Below are 17,818 nucleotides of genomic sequence, written 5' to 3'. Positions count from 1 at the left end.
AGCTTGTCCAGCTGTCAAGATCAGCGCGAGAAGTCCTGGTCAAAGTCAAGGAAACACAATAGAATCTGATGCTGAAGTTGATGGACCTTTGCACGTTGAATGTTATCAACCTGCCCCACAGGCGAGTGCTCCAGACTCGGATGAAGGTGATGACGTGTTTGACACCTTGCCTTCAAGTGGACTTGCAGCTCATTCGCAAAGCATCCATCGAAGAATAATGCCGAAACAACTTGTTAGATCAACAGTCTTGATGACTACAGCTATGAAATGCAATACCTTCCTATGTGCTATGTGGCTGCCATCAGCATTGATTGACAAGAAAGTAAGACAACGACATCAACGCAACCAAAGAAATATCAAATTGAGGAGGCGGAGAAAGCGACATATGCAGAGTGCAACGTGGATGGCTCCAACAAGATCAAGATACAAACCCACCCCTTCTCCCACTGATAGACCCCCACCTGCATTTATGAAACTCCATAGCCCATGTTGTTAGAAAACAAGCCCACCACTTCTCCCACTGATAGACCCCCACCTGCACTGATGAAACTCCACAGCCCATGTTTTTAGAAAGATTCTGTCCGGAACCATCAGACCAAAGAAGAAAGCCTTACGAATCAGTTAAAAGTGTGAAGCCACTAATGAATAATCTAAGAACATTCCTCATGAGAATAGGTTGATGAAGTATAACAGAGGTTTTAGAAGAACGCTAATTAAGTCAGAAGCAAGAAGGACAGAACTAGTTTAAGATGCCAGAACTGTGAAGTGAGTAACCATCTGAGATAGAACTGTACAAATAAAACTGTGCGAGAAGATCAACCCAACAGGCATCGTACAAACCCAAAGTCAGTTGCTGTTGTAAGAAGAACATGTGAATATTGCTGTACTGTAATGAACCTGGTCATCTCTGAAGAAGCTCTGGAAAAAGCCCTAACCCATCTGTAAAAAGATGCTTGAAAATGTAAAACTCAGCCAGTGAAGCACGAACTCGTTAGAATGCTGATGAATTTTCTCGACAAGAGTGCCCAATGTCGTCATCTGAAGGTCGATGTTTCCATACCAAGATTGATGAAAACATTTGTGAGGAACTGCTGAAAAATGAGGATTTGGCTCCCATTCTTCTATGGAAAGAAGATGGACAACTGCCAGATTGAAAGAACATCTCTGAGAAGGGGGCAACCACCAAAGCTTCCTTCTTGATCGTCGATCGGTTTCTTCAGTATCGTGATGAAGTAGAATCTGTTCGGGACGAACAGATCTAAGAAGGGGGCAGTGTTACAAATGAACAGTGATAGGTAGAGGTCAACGTATGACCCCGGCGAGATGACACAGCAGCTAGTGTTCCCTGGAATCTACATGTATAAACAAAGACAGGATGTGACGTGTCCACACGTGTTGTTCCAGGGGACGAACAGATCTAAGTAGGGGGACAGTTACTAATGAACAGTGACAGATAAAGGTCACTACGTGTGACCCCGACTTGATGACACTGCAGCCGATGTTTTCTGGAATCTACGTGTATAAATAAAGACAGGATGTGACGTTTCCTGACATGTTATTCCAGAGGATACTAGGAGTGTTTGTGCATATTTTGAAGAAGCGATTAGGGACTCTATATAAGCCAGAAAGTTAATGTGAAAGTCAGTCGTATGGAGTCGTATGGAGTCGTATGGAGTCGTGAGTGAGCCGTTACAGTCGATACAGACTATGTAAGACGTGTGCGGCTCTGTGGAAGAGAAATGTGTACGACTCGATGCAAGTTAACTAGGGTAGAGTTAACTGGAGTGGACTACTGTCGTTAAAGTCTATACAGCGAACTACAGTGGACTTGAGCCGTTACAGTCGATACAGTCGATGTAAGACGTGTGCGGCTCTGATTCGGTAGACTTGAGTACGACTTGGTTCAGCTTTGGGAGACCTGGAGCGACACTGGGAAGTGTGTCGTTGGTCTGTTCTGTGGAATACGGCTCAAGGAAAGTTGAGAAGAGATGAATTGCAACGAAGTATAGCTAACTGTAAACTGACAGATATTGTACAGTCTTCTACGCTACATGTTACAGTAACGAATTGTTAGAGTTAATAGTCATTAAAGTTATATGAAACTGAAAGTTTAGTCGTCAAGTTCTTTGCTGTGTTTTTATTTGTGTGCCAACTAATACATCTAGCCAGAAAATTCAGAAATACGTAACAGTATAATGGAATGACAGGGGCGGAGTGGACGTCTGCGACACGGCGATAGCCTAAGGAGGGCACAGAGGGTTCCATCACTTAGAAAACAAGAACTGGACTGAGTTTAAAATGCGTGTCACGTCCAATTAAACTGAGCTTCTGTCGTTATATTATGTAGTTTCAGTAGGAGGAGAGCTTATATTGAGCGACATTGCATTAAGTATTCTGAATCAATACACACATAAGCGAGGTAAACAAAAACAAAAAAAGTTCGAAGTCTAAATTCAAACTCGAGCGACCATGATGGAAGGTTGACATGTTTTGCCCCTGAGCTATTCAAGTACTTGTAAAAATAGAAGGTTTTATGAGTCTATTCTTAGTTTAAAATTGTTAACGACCTAATTCTCTACATCATTGTGATAATTGTCACGAGTCCCCCCCCGCTGACCTAGTACTTTTTCCAAATGAAACAATTAATATAATGCGAAAAAAAAAAGGTTAATTTTTGACTGATTCAATTTTCGTCGACAACAAATAATTGTACAAAAGTTTCAACTTTATACCAGAATGGAAAGAGGGAGAAATAATATGTACAAGATTTTGACCAAACAGACAGACGGAAGGTATTAATATAAGCTCGGTAAAAAGCACCAGAATCTAAAAATGACCAGCCCCAAACCAAAAGGACACTTTCTTCCTAATGCTGAAGTACTCAGTAACACTCTTTGGAGCGTAGCTCGCTACTTAGAACAAAAAACAACAACAGTATTTACTTGTTTTTCTACAAAATCTGAAATACAAGTCCATGAATGTGTGTTTTGGTATATATAGTTATAAAAATGAAATGCAGGCAGGACTATTTTGACTTGCTTAGAATTTTGAAATAATAGTACATAGTGATAAATAGGAGAATAAAGTAACAGTGGGTTAAGTTAGTACACCATATTACCAAGTCTTATTCTATCTACAATGTATACTTATTCTATCTACTATGATCTCTGTGCAACGTAGATCATCTTGTTTTAACAAAAACTAGTCCAAAGACAGAATCAGGGAAAAGGAATAAAGTAACGGTGGATTAAGTTGGTATACCAAGTCTTATTCTAGCTACTATGTTCTACAACAATCTATGGGTAGACAAAATCAAAGAATGGTCCGTCATGACATTAACAGTGAATCTAGAGGAAAGGAGATTTGGTCAACAGATCATGTACGCCCAAAAGACCAAGGTAAAAAAAAAATGGTATGTGTTAAAAAGAGCACTTTTAACATTTGAAAACCTAGATTGAAGACCTAAGTACCCAATAACACGGGGGCCTTACTCTTCAGTGTACACATTTTAAAAACATTTTCCTCCTCCAAAATAGCTCCGACTCCGCACTTAAAACAAAAGCGGAAGATACAAAAATTAAAGGAGTTCTATTTAAAAAAAAAACATTCCACAGCACCAGATCTAGACTTGCAGTTCAAACTTGGAGGCCCATTGGAAAGAATAGCTAAAACAGAAGCGTACTTCACTTTTCAAGACTAACTTGATGGGGGGGGGGGGGGGAGTATAAAGACCTACGAAGTCCCAGAGAAACCCAAACCTTTGTAACTACACAAACACCCACATAGATCTCACCACTAATTCTAACGTCACAAGGCTGGAGGCGGACAATGAACTCCAAGGTGGTTGGCAACAACTTAAGTGTTGATTTCTTCACAATTGTAGTCCATTCAAAAGAGATTTCAAGGCTGCTTTATCTCCTTCTCCCCAGGCCCTTACCAAAACGTCTATGTCTATGGTCCATGTAGACAGCCGATCAACCGTGAAGAGAATGAGATGAATCACCGTTTCCTGTGTGTTCTCTCGCTGGTTTAGAAACGTCCACAGCAACCCCGGACTGAGTTGAGAAGGATAGAATAGAACATAAATAGCCATGAAAACAACGAGCGATGCCCCAGAAACAAAAATATTTTCAAGAATTACTATCACTTCATAAACTGTAATACAATTTGTGAAGAGAAATAGAGAGAAAAAAGGGGGGGGGGACTAATAGAAAGATTGGATTGGGGAAAGAACAAAACTGAGCTCTACTGACACAATCAAAGAAGAAACAAATTCCCATCGCCTTTTCTTTCCTCCTGTGAAGAAGTCTTGAGAAAACAAATGTCTCGTACTAACACGGGGAGCCTATAGCTCAGCATGGGAAATTCGAAAAGGTGCAACTAGAAGTTGTCACGTCCCTAGTGACACCTCATTGTTTACAAATGAGGACATTGTACCTATCTCAAATCAGGTCCAAATGAGGACATTGTACCTATCTCAAATCAGGTCAGCGTACCCACGCTTAAATGCCAGAAAGATGCCGATTAAAACTTAGCTCAAGACTACAGCAGGGAAACAAAATTAGCATAGCTTAAGTTACAAACACAGTTCCTAGTGACACCTCATTGTTCACAAAATGAGGACATTGTACCTATTTCAAATCAGGTCAGCGCACTCACGCTTTAATGCCAGAAAGACGCCGATTAAAGCTTAGTTCAAGGCTACAGCAGGGAAACATAATTAACGTAGGTTAAATTACAAAAACAATTAAAAGGAAAATTAAATGTAAACGGGTCAGGGAGTCAAGGATGGGTATTGAATTGTCACTGTTCTTTATCCTAAAGAAAGATATAAAAGGCGGACTGTTAGCTTGAGACGGGAGAGAGCTAGAAAGTTAGACTTAGTAGTCGCTAGTTTTTAAAGTAAATATTTACTCGTTTTATTGAACATTTCACTGAATCCTGTATCTGTTATATATATCTTTGTACATACATTTATTGTTTCAAGTTCAAGTTTTAAATGATTAAAACTAAAGAAAACATATCAGAACTTTGTTACTTCATTACTTGTTAAAGTGTTTGAACTATAATCAAGGCACCTCCGAACCCGCATATGTCACAAGTTTATAGCATCAAGATCTGCCAGTTAAATAAACATAATAAACACATGACAGAAGTAAGGTCTGCGGCTTTGACTTGACACAATCACAAGGTAATGAATACACAATAACAAACCAACAACAACAACAAATATCTTGAAAGCCTAGCAATGAGAGAAGAGAGACGGCTGAAGATACAATGGGAATTAGAGACAAGGTGGACAGCCATGCGGCTATAGGGTCAGCATCTTATCTTAGAAAAAAAAAGTATCACTTCCTTCTCCTGTTTCAATCAAGTCATTCGTGTGAATAAGATACTTAAACTCTGCTTAGTCATTACTTTTCCTGTCTGATTCAGGCAACCCATTTCATATTCTAAAAGCACTTGAAAAGACAAGTCTTTATATGACTTAGTCCGAGTAAATACGAAATAAGAAACGTGTCTTTGTGCCTTCCTGGGTATTGTATTACGTTGTGTTTTTGTCACTTAGGAATGGCAGTGTTGATGTAGTATTGCGACTTTCAGTTTCTAGCTTCATGCCATGGATCGTCTCAGACTAAAGGTGTCAAATTGTCTGATCAAACTCACTGCTCTATTTTGTATCGGTTCTAGTTCCTTTAGGTTTTGAGTTCATACAAGCTGACAGTGAACGGTCAAAGGTCACACCTTCTAGTAGACTCTCATACTCAAGTAAGAAGACGTTCAAGTGAAACAAACAACAAACAAACAAACACATTTTATATATATACTGTAAATATATATTGCACAAAGTATATGGGAAGATAACATAAAAGAATGGACGGGCCTGCCATTGAAAGAGGTTCTATCCAAGGCAAAAGACAGAAGGGAATAAAGAAAGACTGTTGACAAATCAATGGTGGTGCCCCAACGGTCCAACATACTAAGGGATAGATGAGATGAAAGTATATCTTGATGTAAATATAAGAGAGAAAGGGGGGGGTGAAAAATATATGGATAAGATAGGTTGATTGAGAAATTAGCCAAAAAATACTTTACGAAGTTAGACTAATAGACTAAACAAAGTGATCAACTTACATAATGTGTAAGCAATCTAGCACCTGGGAAAAAAGTTTGTGTTTTTAAATTTGATTTTTTTTTCTATATGAACTTCAATATTATATAAGAAAAAGAAAACACTAAGAGACGTGAACATTTGAATAGACAAGCCTGTTTTTCTCTCAGGCCGACTAGCCAAGCAATGGAGAAATAGGTTGCAAGTCTACAAGCCAGTCACGTTTTTTTTTTTTTTACCAAGACGATCACGTGACCGCATTGACTAGACTCTCCTTTCTCAGGTGGGTTTTCGTTTCACATGCAAAGGTATTTATAGACTTTCAAAACTCGTGCGCGCCTCTATCTGGCCTACATTATATAATCAGCTGGTCTCGAATTTTCCCAATCAAAATGGACCGATTCAGATCTGTCGAGATTAATAAATGTACGAACTGAATGTCGGCTAACTTGTCATACCAATAGCTGCATGAAAAGAAATCAAATCACAATGGTTCGATAAGTATAAAGACTAGTGAGCTATTTCAGCTTAACAGCATCGCCATCAACTGTAGGTCTGTACTGATTCAATCTGCAGTAGGTCTGTACTGATTCAATCTGCAGTAGGTCTGAACTGATTCAATCTGCAGTAGGTCTGTACTGATTCAATCTGCAGTAAGTCTGTACTGATTCAACCTGCAGTAGGTCTGTACTGATTCAATCTGCAGTAAGTCTGTACTGATTCAATCTGCAGTAAGTCTGTACTGATTCAATCTGCAGTAGGTCTGTACTGATTCAATCTGCAGTAGGTCTGTACTGATTCAATCTGCAGTAGGTCTGTACTGATTCAATCTGCAGTAGGTCTGTACTGATTCAATCTGCAGTATGTCTGTACTGATTCAATCTGCAGTAGGTCTGTACTGATTCAATCTGCAGTAGGTCTGTACTGATTCAATCTGCAGTAAGTCTGTACTGATTCAACCTGCAGTAGGTCTGTACTGATTCAATCTGCAGTAGGTCTGTACTGATTCAATCTGCAGTAAGTCTGTACTGATTCAATCTGCAGTAAGTCTGTACTGATTCAATCTGCAGTAGGTCTGTACTGATTCAATCTGCAGTAAGTCTGTACTGATTCAATCTCCAGTAAGTCTATACTGATTCAATCTGCAGTAAGTCTGTACTGATTCAATCTGCAGTAAGTCTGTACTGATTCAATCTGCAGTAGGTCTGTACTTATTCAATCTGCAGTTGGTCTGTACTGATTCAATCTCCAGTAGGTCTGTACTGATTCAATCTACAGTAGGTCTGTACTGATTCAATCTGCAGTAGGTCTGTACTGATTCAATCGGCAGTAGGTCTGTACTGATTCAATATGCAGTAAGTCTGTACTGATTCAATCTGCTAATCAAGAAGCCGGGACGAGAAGTGAACCAGAGGAGCAGTTTCAGAATAAGAAATATATGTGAGGAGCTAAACACAACATGGGCGGAGTTCAGTTTCGTACATAATTCTATCTTTAAAAATATGGGAGGAGCTAAACACAAACATCTGTATGTATAAATTATGTGAGGAGCTGAAGACAAAAAAACGATTTCAGCGCTTTTTAGTTTCAAGTTTAAGCGATGAAAATGAAATGCACATGCAATGCCTAAATCTCTGTTGTTTTCTGAATGGGGGGGGGGGGGGGTAGGGAACATATACAATATTTCCATCAAGAAATGGATATTTCCAAAATATATTAATAGACAAAGAAATGTTTGGTCAATGATTATCATCTAAAATCTAATTGATAGTGCTGTGAAAGTGTGGCCATGTCCAAGTTTCGAGATATATAATGTTGACTACAGCACCAACATTTGTCCGGTCTAGGATTGGACGTAGAGGACATGCTCCAACGTCACATTGTCATCCATTGCACCAAGCTCAATTCACAACTATTTGTTTTCAAACTCTAGATCTAGATCAAAGTATCAACCTGTTTCAAAGAACTTATAATAAACATTATTCTACAATGCAAAAGTCACCCTAGAAAGAACAAAAAGTCAAATTGTAAAAAGGAATTATCTCTATGTTAAACCACGTTGGTATGAAGAGGAAAAGAAAACGGAGCAGGAAACACGCTTACATATGAGGGAAAAACGCTTACATATGAGGGAAACTCGCTTACATATGAGGGAAACTCGCTTACATATGAGGAAAACTCGCTTATATATGAGGAAAACACCGTGTTATTGACGGTCGTTGACTTGTAGCACCAAACTGCTGGTAGACAACTACACCGCTGTAGGGGTATTATATTTCAGCTTTTACAATTTGAAATAGCTTACTTCTTTATGAACACTATTTAATACAACTTTTATTAAAATATAAACAAACTTAAGAGAAACAGTTTAACTGTGACTGCATTTCTTTGCAGCTTTGTGCTGTATAATAAACAACAAAATCAATGGCCATCTTGCCAACAAGAATTACACTAAGGCACAGTCTTAAAGGAAATTCTCGTTCTATGCCAGATAGCTATCCGTCTGTCTTCCTTGATATCCAGGAATCAGGAGGTGAAAAAACCACATTGGTATACAAGATCCCTGCACAGCATAACAAGACGGGCAGGATGCTCCAATAAGATTAGCAGTACCGAGGTAATGCAAGAGTCAAGAGAACATTTTCAATTATTGTATATAAACAAAAAGACCCCCCCCCCAATTCTTACACACACCTATCGCGGACAATGTTATTCAAGTGGATATATTAAATGAGCACACCTTCTTTTGTTAGTTAATCAGGACAAAGATATTTTCAGGATTAAAATGTACTGATGACCGTAAAACCTCTCTGAATGCGCTTGTCCTTTTCCTACATGTAAAGACTTAGTAAAGTAAACCATAGCTTGTCCTTTTCCTACACGTAAAGACTTAGTAAAGTAAACCATAGCTTGTCCTTTTCCTACACGTAAAGACTTAGTAAAGTAAACCAGTTCAATCCTAACGAAATAAATCTGGATTATTTGTAAAGGAATAATAAAAACTAATAAAAAGAAAAACATTTTGGCACTTTTTTCTTCTCCATCTCCTAAGACTGTCAACGCATTTTCTTGCCTGTAAATTTAATTTTATTTAACTTTCTCTTTAGTCTTCTTTAGTGATCGTACTATTGTAACATACACACAATTACAGGGAGTACAATTGGGTAAGCAAAATCAAATAACGCCAGTAGGGGTGAGTGGCTGCTTCAAACTAATGTGTGTCTCACGTGCATGTCCCGGTCCACAGCCACGTGCATTGGGTGAGTGAATTTATGAATGTAAGTTAGCCATCAATATCTGCCCTCCTTAATGTACACTGATTAGGAATCACGCACCAAGCATTAGGTGCTCGTGCCACGAGATCTAAGTCTAGTGGAGAAACAAAAGGAATGCATGGAATCACCCGCCACGCCCCTATGTCAACTCTTGACTATCGAACTGTATGGGTGAAGTACAAGCCACAGTGAAACAGAGTTTTCCATCTATGGCGGGAAAAAAAAAATAGCTCGCCTTTTGGTGTATGCGGTGAAAGCTATAAAGTCATGTGATAATTTGTGTGCATTTTCAGCATAACAAAATTACATTTTTCTGAAAGCTCTTCCGATTGTAGCTCATTTTATTTTTATATTTATAGTTGGCAGCATTGAAGCTCAATTTAGCGTAGAGTCATTGTTTAGTTGATCGTGAAAATCCCCCAATAGTACATCCACTGGTTGCCTAGATTTGATTTTTGATTTGAGGCACATCGGCACAATTTAGGCCATGTCGTGCCTCTGGTTGCCTAGAGAGAAAGGTGCAAAATTGTAAACATTTTGGTAATTTCTGAAAAGGCTCAAAGAATGGTGTTTGAAATGTTTACAGAAATGTTTCCAGATTGAATACGCACTATCAATCTATCCCACAAGCATATTTGGTCGGACACAGGGGAAAAGGAGAATTTGTACCAATACGAAATAAGAACCAAAAAAAAAAAATGAATGAAAAATAACTTTCCACAAAGTCATTATCTTAAATTAGGACAGTCAATGAGCACACACTGAACATTCATTGAAAGTGGCGATATTACAGAGCCCCCCCCCCCCCTTATATATATATAAACTAGAGCTACAAGAACTTAACAGGGTCCTCAAAGACTAAACATTCAATACCAGCCTTCAACTTGTAATTCCAGAACAGCGTGGTGCCAGTGTATTTCAATCTCGCAGTGCATCTTATACAGGGACATGAAAAGTAAATAAATACACTTATTAACGTAAGCCAGGCAAGAGAACTTTTTTGTTTAGTTCTCATTACATAGGATTTCCCCAGTTTTTTCGGGGGGTTTTCATAGTGGTAGATTTAAATTAGAAACGAGAAAACCCGATTTGTAAATAAAGGAAAAATATTAGGAGCCTTCTATTGATAGGCTGACTAGGAAGTCAAGAGACATAACCCAATAAACACTTCCTGGATCTATTTGGCTGATAGCCGCATGGTATTCGATAAAGGGTGTGTTTAATAATTGACAGAATTTGATACAAACATAGGTATGTTTAATGAATCTCAGAATGTGATATAATCTTTGGTGTGTTAAATATTGGACAGAATAAGATATTTTTTTGGTGTGTATATGTTAGGATATGATATAATAATTGATGTGTTTAATATTGTACAGAATATGATACAATCTATGGTGTGCTTAATAATTGACAAAATATGATATAACCTTGGGTGTGATTAATATTGGACTTTATTTTAGATTAGTTTGTCATGTTAGCTCTCGTGTTTGTGTTTATAATGTTATCACAGTGCCTTGAGCCTACATTTTGTTTGTTAACAGCGCTTTATAAATAAAGTTATTATTATTACTATTTATAATATTATTATATTTGGTGTGCTTAATAATTGACTGAATATGATATAATCTTTGGTGTGCTTAATATTGGATGTCGCAGAAATACAAGCGATACATATTGGAAATCTCACGCTTAGTGTGGTGCAGGAGTTCATCTACTTCGGAACAACAATTGCCAGCAACCTAGATGTAGACATTGAGCTGACAAAAAGAATAGGAAAGGCTTCTGCGGCAATGGCAAAACTCTCCAAGCGCGTCTGGAAAAAATGCCAAATTGACAACGGCAACCAAAATCCTAGTCTACAATGTTTGTGTTGTGAGCACTCTTATTTATGGCAGTGAGAGTTAAGCAACATACATGCGTCAAGAACACAGATTAAATAGCTTCCACTTAAGCTGCCTGCGTCGCATAATGTGTATCTCCTGGAGGGATCATGTCTCCAACCAGGACGTATTGAAACTGGCCAGTATGCACAGCTGCGGCACAGCATCTATGCTCTTCTGACACAGAGAAGACTTCGCTGGCTCGGACATGTCACCCGCATGCCAGATAGAAGATTCTCTAAAGACATCCTATATGTTAAGCTTGCGGAGGGAGTCAGACCCAAGAGCCGCCCAAGACTAACCTATAGAGATGTCTGCAAGTAAGACATGAGAACCACAGGCATCAACCAAAGTATGTGGGAAGAGATAGCCCAAGACCGGACAGCATGGAGACAGACTGTGCGTGCTGTTACGAACCTCGCCGCTCCAGAATTGGCTTGATCAGTCACTCCAGATTCTGCCCCGTCGCAAGACGAAACCAAACCCAGGGACTCATTTGGGTGCATCCATTGTCTTTCGAGACAGAAGGAGCCATTAATATTGGACAGAAAATGATATAATCTTTGGTGGGCTTAATAATTTACTGAATATGATATAATCTTTGGTGTGCAAAGTTAGGATTCTCAAATTCTACAGTTTTTACAAAACTAGTCTCCGAGGTATTTAATCATTTACAATAAGGGGATGGAAGACAAAGTCTTTCTTTACCCGCCCCCTATACCGCATTGCAATTCACGCGATAAGGGGAGGTATCCCTAGAGAAAATCGAGTTTTAGGTCTAGGATATCGATTTTTAACTAATAACATAATTAAGTAGATCAATCATTTTTCTTTACATTACAATCATTTTTATTGCTTAAATCTGTGTCTAAAACATGTTTTTTTTAATGTTTTTGTAAGGGCTATGAGACAAAATCTTAATAAAATTTATACTTTAAACTCATTTTTCTCAAAATGTTAATTTTTGCACATGTCATTATACCTTACTAGGAATTTCTCCTAAACTACTTGATAGATTTTGATGAAATTTGAAACACTTCTTAAGGACATTATTTACTTTATTCGTACAATGAGTTTTTGTCAATATTTTATTTACTTTTTTTTTTAAATTAATTTTAATTAATATTTATCCTGTTTTTCAGGTCTAAAATATACTAAAAATTCAAAAATTTGTAAAAAATTTAACATACTTAAATCTTTAATTCTGACGTTGTACCAATTTAGAGAATCCTTTTTTGTTATCTTTTAATTCAATTTCATGTATTTCTGATCAATAGTTTTTACAAAATTCAAAGTTTTAATTTGTATACAAAAAACAATATGGCCGCCGTTACCATGGCAACCATCATTCAAAAAACTTTTTTTTAGCATTATTTATTTTAGAATATCATTATATGTTACCATAACAAATTTCAAAGGCCTAGCTTTAGAAATAACAAAAGTAAGATTTTCAGGGATACCTCCCCATAATAGGAAAACCTACGTATTAATTGTTTCAACAAAAAAAAAAAAAAAAAAACCTGTAAAAGGCGAGGAAAAGCCCGATGCCGCAAGTTGGTACACCAGAATGTGCACGCCCTGCTACACACAGAACCTCGCGCTCGCCGCTTACTCTTGCAGGAGTAGTGATTGATTTATTACTATCATTATTATTATCATTATTGGATGGCTGCCTGGTCGTGCGGTTTGCACGCTGGACTGTCGTTCGGACTTATCGATGGTCCCGGGTTCAAACCCTGCCCGCTCCCATCCCCCGTCGTCCTGCGGGAGGTTAGGACTAGGAAGTAATTATCTTCAACTCTGAAGGAACATCCGAAATAAGTAAAACATTTTTACAAACATTATTTTAACATCAAGGTAATCAAAGTCCGCCGGGGAAGGGGGGAGGGGTGAAAAGGGAAAAGAAATATAGGAAGGGTGCCTGGGAAATATCATTATGGATTCACTGTGTCCACACAAAAAAAGCACAATGTTTTTCAAAGATCTATGCATGCAAGAAAAAAAAAAATCCGAAGTCAACAAACAAATCGCAAAATGTCCCAGCACCAGCAATAAGTAGACGTCTCCCCACTTGGTGGCGGTATACAAGGCGTGTCTACTGAATAGGAGGGGGGGGCCTCGAAATCAATCACTGTAGAAACTAACAACGTTTTTATCAAGTTCATCATCATCACCATCAAAGGCTGCGTGAGGACGTCAGAGGTTTAAATCCTCCCTTTCAAAAGCCCTGCAATGCACATATGCCACCACACAGGTCAAGAGAATGGAGCTGCTTCCCAGAGTCGTTGAAACGGAATTCTAACAAGTCTTGGGACAGCCTTGAACCGTGCAACGTTAACGGAATTATAATATAGATTTAGTCTTAGGTTTTGTTTAAAAATAAAAATAATAAAAAAAAAAAAAAAAGGGGGGGGGGCAGTCTAACATCCATTGTGATAGTTTAATCATACATTCTCCGAAAAAGTACACCATCAGCCGTAGAAACTAACATTGTAACTTCACTATCAAATTAAACATAACGACTGGTGTCCATCCATAGGGCCTACTCCTGTTTTTTTGTTCTGAAGCAAATGTTTACCAAAACATCTTTGTGAAAACTGAAGATGATGCTGCATTGCCAAAAAAAAAAAAAAAGACTATTCCTTCAGCAGCACATTAGGGCAGGCATTTCAAATTCAACGTCATTGCAAGTAACAAGCATTCAGAGAATAAAGGTTTTTATGTAACCACGTCATCCTGGTAATGCCATAAGGGGAAACCATTTCATAGTCTATAATTGGTAAGTAATCTGAGCAGAAAATAGCTTTACATGACTCTAAATAGACATTGCCAATCAATAAGTAAGATAACACGAAGAACAAAGGGGGACAATAAATTGAACAAGACCAAAAGAAATATAACTTGGAAGTGGCGTAGACCTCAAACGCAAGCACACGCAAAACAAGATATATTTAGCTCCGTGTCATCTCAACTCAAAGACAATAAGAACATATTTATCATTAACTTGTTGGCACATACGTATATCAAGTGAGCTCAGTATTTCAAGACGCACTTTGGAAATGACTTTCTTGATCACACCTTTTTAACTTGTTTTGATCGCGGATCACATTTGATCACTTTAATATTTGACCTACAAAATGGGCACTGGTCATCCCGTAACTTACAGAACTGTGTCCACACAAAAAGCACAATGTTTTTTAAAGATCTATGTGTGGTGAAATAGTTACTATTTGTTTATGTTTGTGTAACGTCGTGAGAATGTGTTCACAACATTGATCTAGTGTGCTACTATCCAAGTCTCTTTCGTCAGTTCATGTGTCGTTCTAGTTTAATAAAGCCTTGTTTTAGGTTACTCTTCAGTGTTCCTTTATTTCTTATTACAATTTATTAAACTAGAACGACACATGAACTCAGAAACCTACCTCCACCACAAGACATGAAATCACAAAAGCGAATAATAGGACAGTAGTCCAATCACCCGCTTTTGTGATTTCATGTCTTGTGGTGGAGGTAGGTTTCTCAATGCTTGAAATCTTTCGGGGTCTGGTCTTAATTGCCCTTGTGAGATTTCGTAGCCTAGGAGGCATACTTTATTAGTCGCAATAGCACTTTTATCATTGTTGAAGGTGATACCGTACTTTTTAGCGGCATTGAGAAATCTCTGTAGATTCTGGTCGTGGCTAATGGAGTCAAGTCCGCAGATGGTAACGTTATCCACGTAAGCGAACGTGTCCTGTAGCCCTGCCTCCTCAATTATTGTGTTGATCGTCCTTTGAAATGCGGCGACTCCGTTTGTCACTCCAAAAGGAATGCGGCAAAACTGATAAAGCTTTCCGCCAGCCTCGAACGCCGTGTACTGCTTTTCATCATCCCTGATAGGTATCTGGTGGTAAGCGCTTTTGAGGTCAAATGTACTGTACATTGAGTATTTAGATATTTCCTGCACCAGTTCATCAACTTTTGGCACGGGATACGCGTCGAGGTAAGTGAATCGATTGATGGTTTGGCTATAGTCGATAACCATTCTCTTTTTGTGCCTTTCATTCGTTGTTACAATTATCTGGGCTCGCCACGGGGACGTGGAAGGCTCAATAATTTTGTCAGATAGAAGTCTCTTGATTTCAGTTTGAATGAATTTGGAGTCAGGCATAGAATATTTTCTAGATTTAGTGGCTATGGGATGGCAGTTAGGAGCCAGATTAGCGAAGAGGCGAGGGGCTTCAACTCGTGCAGCTTTCAGCGTACAGACCTGGAGAGTGCTTCGTTTTCCTTCAAATGGGATCATCAGTTTTTCGTGCTGGCTGATGAAATCTAGCCCTAAGATTACATCAGATACTAGTCCATCTAGTAGTGAGAGCTTAACACTTTCATATTGTTCATCTTTGTACTTTATTTTAGCGAAAATATGGCCGTGAGTAGTGCGAGAAAGATGTGTAGAGGCCATGTAGATTCTGTTTCTGGACGTTTCTAATTTCCATTTGTACCTTGTTTTGTTTCACGCTTCCCATTTGCCTACCCATGTCCCGATATGTCCTCATCTACTGTCATAAAGTGTTTAAATCAGCTGTTTTCCTTAGTTGGGATGCCAGAGTACGTCCATTCTGACAGAGGTACGTCCTTTATGTCGAGGGAGGTGCAATCCTTTCTGCACGAGAGGGGAATAGCTACAAGTAGAACAACAGCTTTTAATCCTTCAGGCAACGGACAAATTGAACGACTAAACAAAACTCTATGGAACGCTGTTACTTTAGCACTGAAAGATCTCGATCTCCCGATCTCGAGATGGGAGCTTGTCTTGAACCAGGCCCTATACTCGATTAGATCATTACTATCTACGGCAACAAACGAAACTCCACAAGAGAGAGTTTTCCGGTTCAACCGGAAATCCTCCTTCGGGATATCTATCCCCACTTGGCTATCTAGCCCAGGTCGAGTGTTGCTGAGAAGAGAGAACCGATCTTCAAAGTATGATCCTCTCTCGGAGGAAGTCGAATTGCTGATGTGTAACCCCCAATATGCCGTCGTACGGTTGCCCAGCGGTAAAGAGGAGACGGTCTCTCTAAGACGCTTGGCTTCCACCCCCTCCCCATCGACAACAACAAGTAAACCTTCGTTCTTCCCTCAGAGTGAGGATAATGAATATCCTCCAGAAACTCAAAACACGGAAGTACCAGCCAACACCCCTACGGTGATACAAGAAAGGAAAGAACCCCTGGTAGGCTCTGAGGACCTCCGAGCGCTTCCTCTTGAAAATACCCCACTTGACGCTCAGGAACTCACTAGTGACTCCCAAACTGTAGAACAGGATAGTCAACCCCGTTACAACTTAAGAGAGAGAAGAACCAGACCGAACTATAGAGTCTAGAGTTGTTTCTTTATTGCACTACCTATGTTCTACATAAACTGGCATTGTTTATTTCTTGCTACTGATACTAGAGTTTACTTTTCACTTACTTACGTACATGTTTACTTACTACACTATTTGTTAATACTTAAAACAGAAACTAGTAATTGTTTATAGGCTAAGTCATACAACAGATACTGGTTTTTAGGTTTCTTTGTATCACCATTTATTAATGTTTACAAGAGAAATTAATATTTCGACACTGTTTATTGATCTATTGTATTACATGCACTGGCATTCTCTTTTTATTTATGCTATTGGCCTACTATATTACTATACTTGCTATTTTAATTCTAGGCGGGGTGAATGTGGTGAAATAGTTACTATTTGTTTATGTTTGTGTAACGTCGTGAGAATGTGTTCACAACATTGATTTAGTGTGCTACAGTCCAAGTCTCTTTCGTCAGTTCATGTGTCGTTCTAGTTTAATAAAGCCTTGTTTTAGGTTACTCTTCAGTGTTCCTTTATTTCTTATTACACTATGTAACTATGTTTGCGAAACCAACCGCTGAGAACGAGGGGAGGTGGGGGACGACGTTTGTAAACGCAGGGCTTAGGTGTGAGGTGTTTATTCCACACACATGACAAGTGCATCCATTTTTTTTTCTGAACCTAAAAGGATATCAATGAAAGAAGCACAGTCAACATCTCTAGTGAACTGACTAATTAAATTAAATTAAATTTGCACAATAAAAGTGGGGTAAAGTAGCTTGGTCAAGATGGGCTCAACATAGAGCACCAGTTTAAACATGGAACCATAGAAAAAGAAAATCTCTTACAAACTCTTCTACTTAACAGTTGGTTGAAAAGACAAAACTATTTTAACAAAAGGTTGTATGCTATATACATATGTTGTCAACAAGGATACGTTTTGGTTGACGTTTAGTGTGTAACATGTTGATATTATTAGCAATCAAAAGTACATCACAAATAATTAATACAACAGTCCCGTTTCATTATTACACATATACAACCCACACATATAAACAAGTATAGACTAGTAGTGTACTGGTCGTTCTAAACGAAGAGATGACGACATGTTCTGTGTAAGTTGTCGTCCGCAATTACGAGAGGGAGAGAGAATTGGGGGGGGGGGGGGGGGGGCAATAGTTCAGACTTATGTGTAAGCACAAAAACGAGTTAT

The 17,818-nt window shown here is 38.6% G+C and overlaps 1 protein-coding gene across 6 annotated transcripts in view; it reads right to left on the bottom strand.

Moving 5' to 3' along the window:
- The window catches only part of LOC106063654 (protein PHTF2-like), a 72,778-nt gene that overhangs the window by 40,827 nt on the left and 14,133 nt on the right, over positions 1-17,818 (bottom strand). The window contains exon 2 of one of the 6 annotated variants that reach the window (XM_056016478.1): positions 10,261-10,322. The exons of 4 other annotated variants lie outside the window; for them this stretch is intronic. The gene's annotated coding sequence lies outside the window, so the exon portion shown is untranslated. Of the gene's footprint in view, positions 1-6,135; positions 6,285-10,260; positions 10,323-17,818 lie in introns of those variants that run through there. One more of the 6 variants, XM_013222088.2, reaches the window with a different exon arrangement.

Source organism: Biomphalaria glabrata, chromosome 17, assembly GCF_947242115.1.
Source record: "Biomphalaria glabrata chromosome 17, xgBioGlab47.1, whole genome shotgun sequence".
Taxonomy (NCBI): Eukaryota; Metazoa; Mollusca; class Gastropoda; family Planorbidae; genus Biomphalaria; species Biomphalaria glabrata.
This window is presented reverse-complemented; position numbering and strand designations above follow the sequence as displayed.